At 42.8% G+C, this 8,691-nt stretch overlaps 1 pseudogene; it reads right to left on the bottom strand.

The window, feature by feature from the left end:
- Positions 1–5,287: 5,287 nt before the first annotated feature.
- On the bottom strand, positions 5,288–5,586 carry LOC106503787 (annotated as a pseudogene).
- Positions 5,587–8,691: the final 3,105 nt, after the last annotated feature.

Here is an 8,691-nt window from a genome sequence, read left to right as displayed (position 1 = left end):
AGACCCAGCAGAGCCAATAAATAAAATTATTAAAAAATTTCTCTTAAAAACAACCTGGCTTTCACTCATGTTGATGTATGACAGAAATCAAACCAATACTGTAAAACAATCATCAATCAATTAAAAATAAATAAATATTAAAAAAGAAAAAGAAAACAACCTGGCTGAGGCAAGGACACTTGCCTCACTGGAACACCCTAGTGCTTTGGTTTAACAGAAGAAAGTGTAAGGAAAGTCTCCAATGAATCCCAAAGTGAAAGTAGTGTCAGGCAGCATTCTTAGGATGAAGGTTATGTAATGAGGGTTATGTTGTCATAGTAACTGACTCCTGAGGTGTCCACTCAAGGTTTTCAAAACCCCAGTCCATGTCGTGGGCTACACGAAGTCAAATGAGACCAACTGGGCTTACCAGTCCAGAAATCCAGTGAAGAACTCTATTTTAGCTCCACTTCCAGGATTCCAACATTTCCCACAGGGATCACGTCAGCACCAAATGATTGCCTGGTAAAACAGTACTTCCGTGTATGTGCTCAGCTGTTGTTCAGTAGCGTCTGACTCTTTGTGACCTCATGGACTGTAGCCCGCCAGGCTCCTCTGTCCATGGGATTCTCCAGGCCAGAATACTGGAATGGGTTACTATTTCCTTCTCCAGGGGATCTTCCCCACCCAGAGATTGAACCCGCATCTCCTGCGTTGGCAGGCGGATTCTTTACCACTGAGCCACCTGGGAAGCTAGGATGCTGGGGGCGGATACAACCCTTAATCTGTTCTTTGCTGGTGTGTCACTCAGTTTGGTTTAGATCAGTTTATGTGCTCAGAGCTGCCCAATTATAAGCCTAACACCCCATGATCAGAACTCAAGTAAGTATACTTCTATTCTTAAAAAAAAAAAAAAATAACACCTCGGAACAAACTCCATTCCCCTTCTTTGTGTACATTTAAGGTAACTCTTTATTTAAAAATTCACTTTTCACAGCTGTCTCAAAGGAGACATACTATTGGATGTGAAACAACTTTAGAAGTTTTAGAAAGCAAGATATAAAGGTTTTTTTTTTTAGTAATTTTTAGATTATTGTAAGATGCTGAAACTACTCCTGTCTTTTCGAGATTGTTTATAGCTTTTCAGCCAAAAGTAACCTCAAGAAAGATCACCGATCTTGAGTAAACTATTTGATGGTAGCCAGTGTTAAAGACTGGAGAAGGTAATGGCACCCCACTCCAGTACTCTTGCCTGGCAAATCCTATGGATGGAGGAGCCTGGTGGGCTGCAGTCCATGGGGTCGCTAGGAGTCAGACATGACTGAGCGACTTCACTTTCACTTTTCACCTTCATGCATTGGAGAAGGAAATGGCAACCCACTCCAGTGTTCTTGCCTGGAGAACCCCAGGGATGGGGGAGCCTGGTGGGCTGCCGTCTGTGGGGTCGCACAGAGTCGGACACGACTGAAGCAACACAGCAGCAGCAGCAGTGTTAAAGACTGTTTTTACAAATCACTGTTAATTTCCTTATATTAGAAGAATTAATTTATTTGCCTTTGTGGTATTTGAAGTACACATTAAGAGAAATGCTTTTCTGTAGGACTCATTTTAAAAGACCTGTCCATTTTAGACCTTAGACTGAGGGAGAATTACTCTCTGTAGCAATGTTTTGGATATTTCCTCTGCTTCATCTCGCCATCCTGCCTTAATTCTTCTGGAACCAAGAAGTATAGATGCATTAAAAATAGTATATTTGTCTTTTTAAAACCCGTCAGTTATGGAGAAGGGTATCGGCTATTCTTCCAGGTAGTCTGAGTCTTTGCAAGTGTGTCAGACTAGGTATGTGTGTTAACTGCAGGATCTGTGCTGAATACTGTCTGACTTCCTGTCTCTGTATGGCAAAGCCACCTGCTCAACTGTCAACAAAGACCAGCTGGGTTCAGAATTCGGTCTGATAGTGTCCGGTGGCTTTTGTTTATACAAGACGCTGTAGTTGTATTTTTGAAGTTTGAGGAATCTGATGTTTATAAAGAAGGTCAGGGGTCAATACTCAGAAATGAGAAATTCTGTTTTCAAAAACATCTAGTGAGGATGGCAACGTGCGCATACTGGGGCCCAGTTGTTCCTCTCTCCCAACAGAGGCTGGGCCTCAGGGTGCACTCCCCTCCTCTCTGTGCAGAAGGCCCACATCACACACAACCACGGTGCTGATGTCTGACACACAGCCACAAGTGCAAAGGCAGAGAAGAGAGGAGTGAAAGTAGTGGAAGCACAGCCTAAAGCACATGCTTTCCCCCCAAAAAACAGAGCCTCTCTTTCCACTGGGAGCATCCAAGCTGTGAAACTGGTCTGGGATGAACCCTTGTGAGAGGAAATTCCAATGTAATCAAGGCACTTTATTTCAGCAATCACTTCACAGTAGGACCTCAGTGTTCACAATTAAACACATTTAACAGAAACCACCTTAAAGAATTGATGCTTTTGAACTGTGGTGTTGGAGAAGACTCTTGAGAGTCCCTTGGACTGCAAGGAGATCAAACCGGTCCATCCTAAAGGAAATCAGTCCTGAGGATGAGATGGTTGTATGGCAACACTGACTCGATGGACATGAGTTTGAGCAAACTCTGAGAGCTGGTGATGGACAGGGAAGCCTGGCGTGCTGCAGTCCACGGGGTCGCAAAGAGTCAGACATGACTGAGCGACTAAACTGAACTGAACTGAACATTAAAGAAGGCTTGCACTGCTCTGAGCCAAGGTTGTACCGAGAACTTAATGCTTTTTAAAAAGTGGGCCTGAGGACGCTACTCGGGAAGCTGCTCTTCTTGCTTTGCACAGCACTAAACCAAAATAATTCATTTTAGTGTTGAATTAGCAGAATCAAGTTTCTCTCAAGGAAGATAATACATTTGAAGGTGTGATTGCTTTTGAGGAAGGTGCAATATGCCTCACTGTCCTCATGGGGTCTCCTCTGTGTTGCTTTTGAAGCAGCAGAACCCGTGTGGCAGGACTCCAATTCCCCCATCTTCTCCCCAGAGAGGACAGTGAACAAAATTTGGAGCATGTGGGATGAATGCTCGGCTGCCACCTTCCCATGAATCCCTGTAATGTAGCCTCTTAGGAAGCTTCCCTTGTGTCTAGCATTGGGCTGAATGTTTAAATTACCATGGGTGGGACTCTACTCTGCCTGGAAATACACTGTTCTCTCACTGGGACCTCATCCCACCCCATCTTGCATGTGCATGCAATACCAAAGGGTGAGGGTGAGGATGGGATAATGGAAAGTGGAGGAAAAAAAAGTATAAGTCAGTATAAACATACCTTGGGTACTTGGAAAACTTTTATCATGCACACAGGCCCACTGCCAATGACTGGAGAATGGCACCTCCTGATAGAAGGCCTCCTTGCCATTCTGTGTGAATGACATTCCCTTAGAAATTCCCATCTGTTCACACTTAACCCCATTTGACACACAAAAACAAAGATGCTGAGAATTCACCTCTTTACTGAAAAAATACAAAAATGTGTCCTACTTTAAAAAGAGGGGTACTGACTTTTTGCATTTATTCAACTCATTTAACAGGCATTTGGTGAAGTGGTCTTGGTACTGTGCTGTGCATAATGGGAACCTGGCAGAAAAAATACTTCAGAAAAACTGTCATAGAGACCATATCTTAGTCATGAGGGACTACAGCATGGTTGCAGGTGACAGGGGATGATTCTGGGCCAACTTCAGCCTGGCCAGAGGGATGCAAGGGCAGAGGAGGCATGGATGGCACAGGCCGCCTGCATGACAGTGGCTCCAGAAGAACCCTTCTCCAATCAGGCTCCAGAACAAGGATGGGATTACAGGGCCCATCCGAGATTATGCCCACAAGGGGCCCGGCGGGGTAGGCATATTTCTGAACATTAATGCCCTCTGGCGTCTCCTCCCCTTGACCCTCATATTCTTTTTTTTTGACCCTCATATTCTTAAACCAAACCTTCAGTTAGAGAGGAAAATAGGGATTGGTTTACTATATTGAGCAATTTATGTCATAGTAACCACTCCCCCACACACAACATGTCACTGTTTTTTTCTTCTTTTATAATTTTTATTGGTTGTTTTGAGGATCACTACACAGACATTTCAGTTAGTACACAATTCTTCACATACATACCAGAAATGGAAAAAATCATGTAATTGTGATTCTTAACAGTTATTCCAGTGACTTTCCAGCTTAAAATTCGGAGCAAATTTTCCTTAACAGGATATCAAGTACCAATTATCTTCAAATATTGATATTCTGTTACATCATACGTCTCACTGATTCACAATTTAATATCATATACACTATATACTCAAACTGTCAATCATTCACAGCACATTAACCAAGTTACTAGGAAACCTGAACTACCATGACCAAAGATATTATAGAGGGCACAAAATTCTGGCCAGGAGAGCCAAGATCAAGGAGTAGTTTGCTGTAGGAAATAATTCTACCAAAACAATATGGGAAGAGAAGTAATTTAAAGTTTTCAAGACATTAAATGCACAACTGACTCCAAATTGCCATTTAGTATGCTTTTGTATTATAGGATACAAAAGCTACCCCAATGTATGGAATGTTAAGCTGACACCCAAGACAATCAAAGCCTCCCATATCCAATATCCCACTATTTTCTGGTTGTACCAAAAAATAAACAATGAGCAAATGTCATGTATGGATGTGAGAGTTGGACTATAAAGAAAGCTGAGCACCGAAGAATTGATGCTTTTGAACTGTGGTGTTGGAGAAGACTCTTGAGAGTCCCTTGGACTGCAGGGAGATCCAGCCAGTCCATCCTAAAGGAGATCAGTCCTGGGTATTCATTGAAAGGACTGCTGTTGAAGCTGAAACTCCAATACCTTGGCCACCTGATGCAAAGAGCTGACTCACTTGAAAAGACCCTGATGCTGGGAAAGATTGAGGGCAGGAGGAGAAGGGGATGACAGAGGATGAGATGGTTGGATGACATCACAGACTCGATGGACATGGGTTTGGGTGGACTCTGAGAGTTGGTGATGGACAGGGAGGTCTGGCATGCTGCGGTTCACGGGGTTGCAAAGAGTCGGACGTGACTGAGCGACTGAACTGAACTGAACTGACTGAAATGATTTCACCTCCTAAAAAAAAAAGCATTTAGACTTAAAAAATGGGAGGAGGTGGGATTTCCTCCTTTTTAAAAATGTTTCAGAGCTGCTAAAAAACTTGCATTTACAAAATAGTTGATAAAAATATTCCTCTGGATTGTATAAGAAGGGACCACTGACCAGACTGGGTGTGCCATATTAATCAGACTTGGCTTCTTTTTGTTCTGCTTCATCAGAGGTTGGGCTCTCCTCAATTTTAGTCTCTCCATTTTCTGCAGGTAAGTCTTCTTTAGTCTTTTGGTTGGCCACTTCCACCTGTTTTCCCTTTGCTCCTCTTTTCCCTTTTGTTTCCATTTTTTTTGTCTGAAGATTTATCCTTTCCCTCAGCCTTTTTTGGCTTCCACTTTTGCAGGAGCCGGTTTAGCTGACAACCTCGATCTCCTCTGGCACTCCTCCTTCGCTGACCCCTCTGCAGAGCTGACCTACCTCTTGGGCATCATGGCGGCGGGGCAGGTGAGAGCTGGGGGCCTGAGGGCTGTGGCACGCCAAGAGCCTTCACGAGGCCGAGTAGCCTGACTGCTGCCACTCTTCCCGCTGCCCACTAGGAGAAGCTGTTTCTTTATTGATAAAATATCTTAGGAAAGTTTCCACCACAGCCCCGTTCCCTTCAGTTTACCCTTAGTGAGTGCTAAGTGCCAAGCTTCCCGATAACCAGATATCTTTTGGCTTCCATTTTTGCCTTCCACTTTTTCCTCCCACTCTGAACACTCGTTAGTGGTTTTTCCAGTTCTTAGATGCTAGTCCAGCTGATGGATTGCACCCAGTCCCTTCTGTTAATGCTATGTCTGATACAGGGTGGAGAAATGTATCTTGACAGTGGATCCTCAGTGGTCCAACTGCCTCTACCCCCTACGTTCCAGGGATAGAGTCACCCTGGGTGTGGGGGAAGCTGAGCATACTAAAAGTTCCTTTCACTTGTAAAAGAATGAAACTAGAACACTTTCTAATACCATACATGAAAATAAACTCACAATGGATTGAAGATCTAAATGTAAGATCAGAAACTATAAAACTCCTAGAGTAGAACATAGGCAAAACACTCTCCCACATAAATCACAGCAGGATCCTCTATGACCCACCTTCCAGAGTAACGGAAATAAAAGCAAAAATAAACTAATGGGACCTAATTACACTTAAAAGCTTTTGCACAATGAAGGAAACTATAAGCAAGGTGACAAGACAGCCTTCAGAATGGGAGAAAATGATAGCAAACGAAACAACTGACAAAGAATTAATCTCAAAAATATACAAGCAGCTCCTGCAGCTCAATTCCAGAAAAATAAATGATCCAATCAAAAAATGGGCCAAAGAACTAAACAGACATTTCCCCAAAGAAGACATACAGATGGCTAACAAACACATGAGAAGATGCTCAACATCACTCATTATCAGAGAAATGCAAATCAAAACCACAATGAGGTACCATTTCACACCAGTCAGAATGGCTGCGATTCAAAAGTCTACAAACAATAAATGCTGGAGAGGGTGCGGAGAAAAAAGAACACTCCTACACTGTTGGTGGGAATGCAAAGTAGTACAGCCACTATGGAGAACAGGGTGGAGATTCCTTAAAAAACTGGAAATAGAACAGCCTTATGACTCAGCAATCCCACTGCTGGGCATACACACCGAGGAAACCAGAATTGAAAGGGACACGTGTACCCCAATGTTCATCGCAGCACTGTTTACAATAGCCAGTACATGGAAGCAACCCAGATGTCCATCAGCAGATGAATGGATAAGAAAGCTGTGGTACATATACACAATGGAGTATTACTCAGCCATTAAAAAGAATATATTTGAATCAGTTCTAATGAGGTGGATGAAACTGGAGCCTATTATACAGAGTGAAGTAAGTCAGAAAGAAAAAAACACCAGTATGGTATACTAACTCATATATGGAATTTAGAAAGATGGTAACGATGACCCTATATGCAAGACAGCAAAAGAGACACAGATGTAAAGAACAGTCTTTTGGACTCTGTGGGAGAAGCAGAGGGTGGGATGATTTGAGAGGGTAGCGTTGAAACATATCATATGTGAAGTGGATCGCTGGTCCAGGTTTGATGCATGAAACAGGGTGCTCAGGGCTGGTGCACTGGGAGGACCCTGGGGGATGGGATGGGGAGGGAGGTGGGAGGGGGGTTCTGGATGTGAAACACATGTGTGCCCGTGACTAATTCATGTTGATGTATGGCAGAAACCACTACAATACTGTAATTAGCCTCCAATTATAATTTTTTTAAAAAAGGAAAAAAATTTAAAAAAAAGTTCCTTGTCTGAAGGAGATATTCAATATGAGCAAGTTGGATTTTTATACAGGTTTCCCTCAAGACAAGGCAGGCCTGGTTATGGAGGGCCCAGCGGGGCTTGTGGCTTGTCTTACTGGGACATAAGAATTGCTGACACCCTGGACACTGCCTTGATATTTCAGCCTACAGAGGTGAGGAAAATTTAGCTTACCTGGGTCCAAGTTCACTACAACTCACCACCACCAGTCCGGCAGCTTGTATCCATCACTGCACTCACATAGGCACCATGAAGCAAAGCTAATAAACTCATCTATTTTTGGATAAATACTCTCTTAATACAGCCTATGGTTTTCTACAGTCTCAAATGGTAATCTCGTGACCTACAAATCAGTCATCACTACCCGAGCAAACAAAAAAGTATTTCAAGTGAACACAGGTAAAGAATCTGGCCTGAACTGAATGCTCCCCCACCACCCCACACCAGATTCCACAAAACCCACCTCTTTAAAATAATATCAAAAATATATCTTTCGATGTTAGAAAGTCCTCAAGAGGATATTCACTCATAAAGTTCAATTTGAACCCCATCCACCAGGTGTATGGTTTGACTGTATGCAGTTCTCTTAAACTGTTCACTCTTAGCTCAGTGCCACTTTATTCACAATTGTTTCAATTTTTAGACAAATTTCCAGTTTGTATACCTTGCTCCTACCCTCCACCATAATGTCACTATTTTAGCAATGATTTCAGGCTGACACATCATAGCATACCAAACATTAAGTGTTAGGGCTAGGACTTCCCTGGTGGTCCAGTGGCTAAGACTCCCCACTCCCAATGCTGGGACCTGGGTTCAATCCCTGGTTAGGGAACTAGATCCCACATACCCCCAACTAAGACCTGGTGCAACCAAATAAATATTTTTTAAAAAGTTGTAGGGCTATCACTTTCTACACTGCTTTACTGAAGACTAAAAACAATGGCAGGAGTCCCCTGCACTTGGATTTTAACCTGTCTCCCCGTATCAGTCTCAGCCTAACTAAACAGACACTTACTCATACAGTGTATGTGAATTATTCCCTAACTCTAGTGCCTGAATATTTATAAATTCACTCATTTAGCTAAGAACTTTTTGGTATTTTAAGTAATAGAGTTGAACTCTCTCATAACCTAGATCCTTAATGCATTAATGTGCACTTCCCAAATCAGACCCAGCCCCAACATGACCCTACAAAGTGCTCAATAAAGGATACCAGGAATAAAAGGATAAATAATAAGAGGATATCAGTTCAG

The sequence above is a fragment of the Capra hircus genome (assembly GCF_001704415.2).
Source record: "Capra hircus breed San Clemente chromosome X unlocalized genomic scaffold, ASM170441v1, whole genome shotgun sequence".
In the NCBI taxonomy this organism is placed as follows: Eukaryota; Metazoa; Chordata; class Mammalia; order Artiodactyla; family Bovidae; genus Capra; species Capra hircus.
This window is presented reverse-complemented; position numbering and strand designations above follow the sequence as displayed.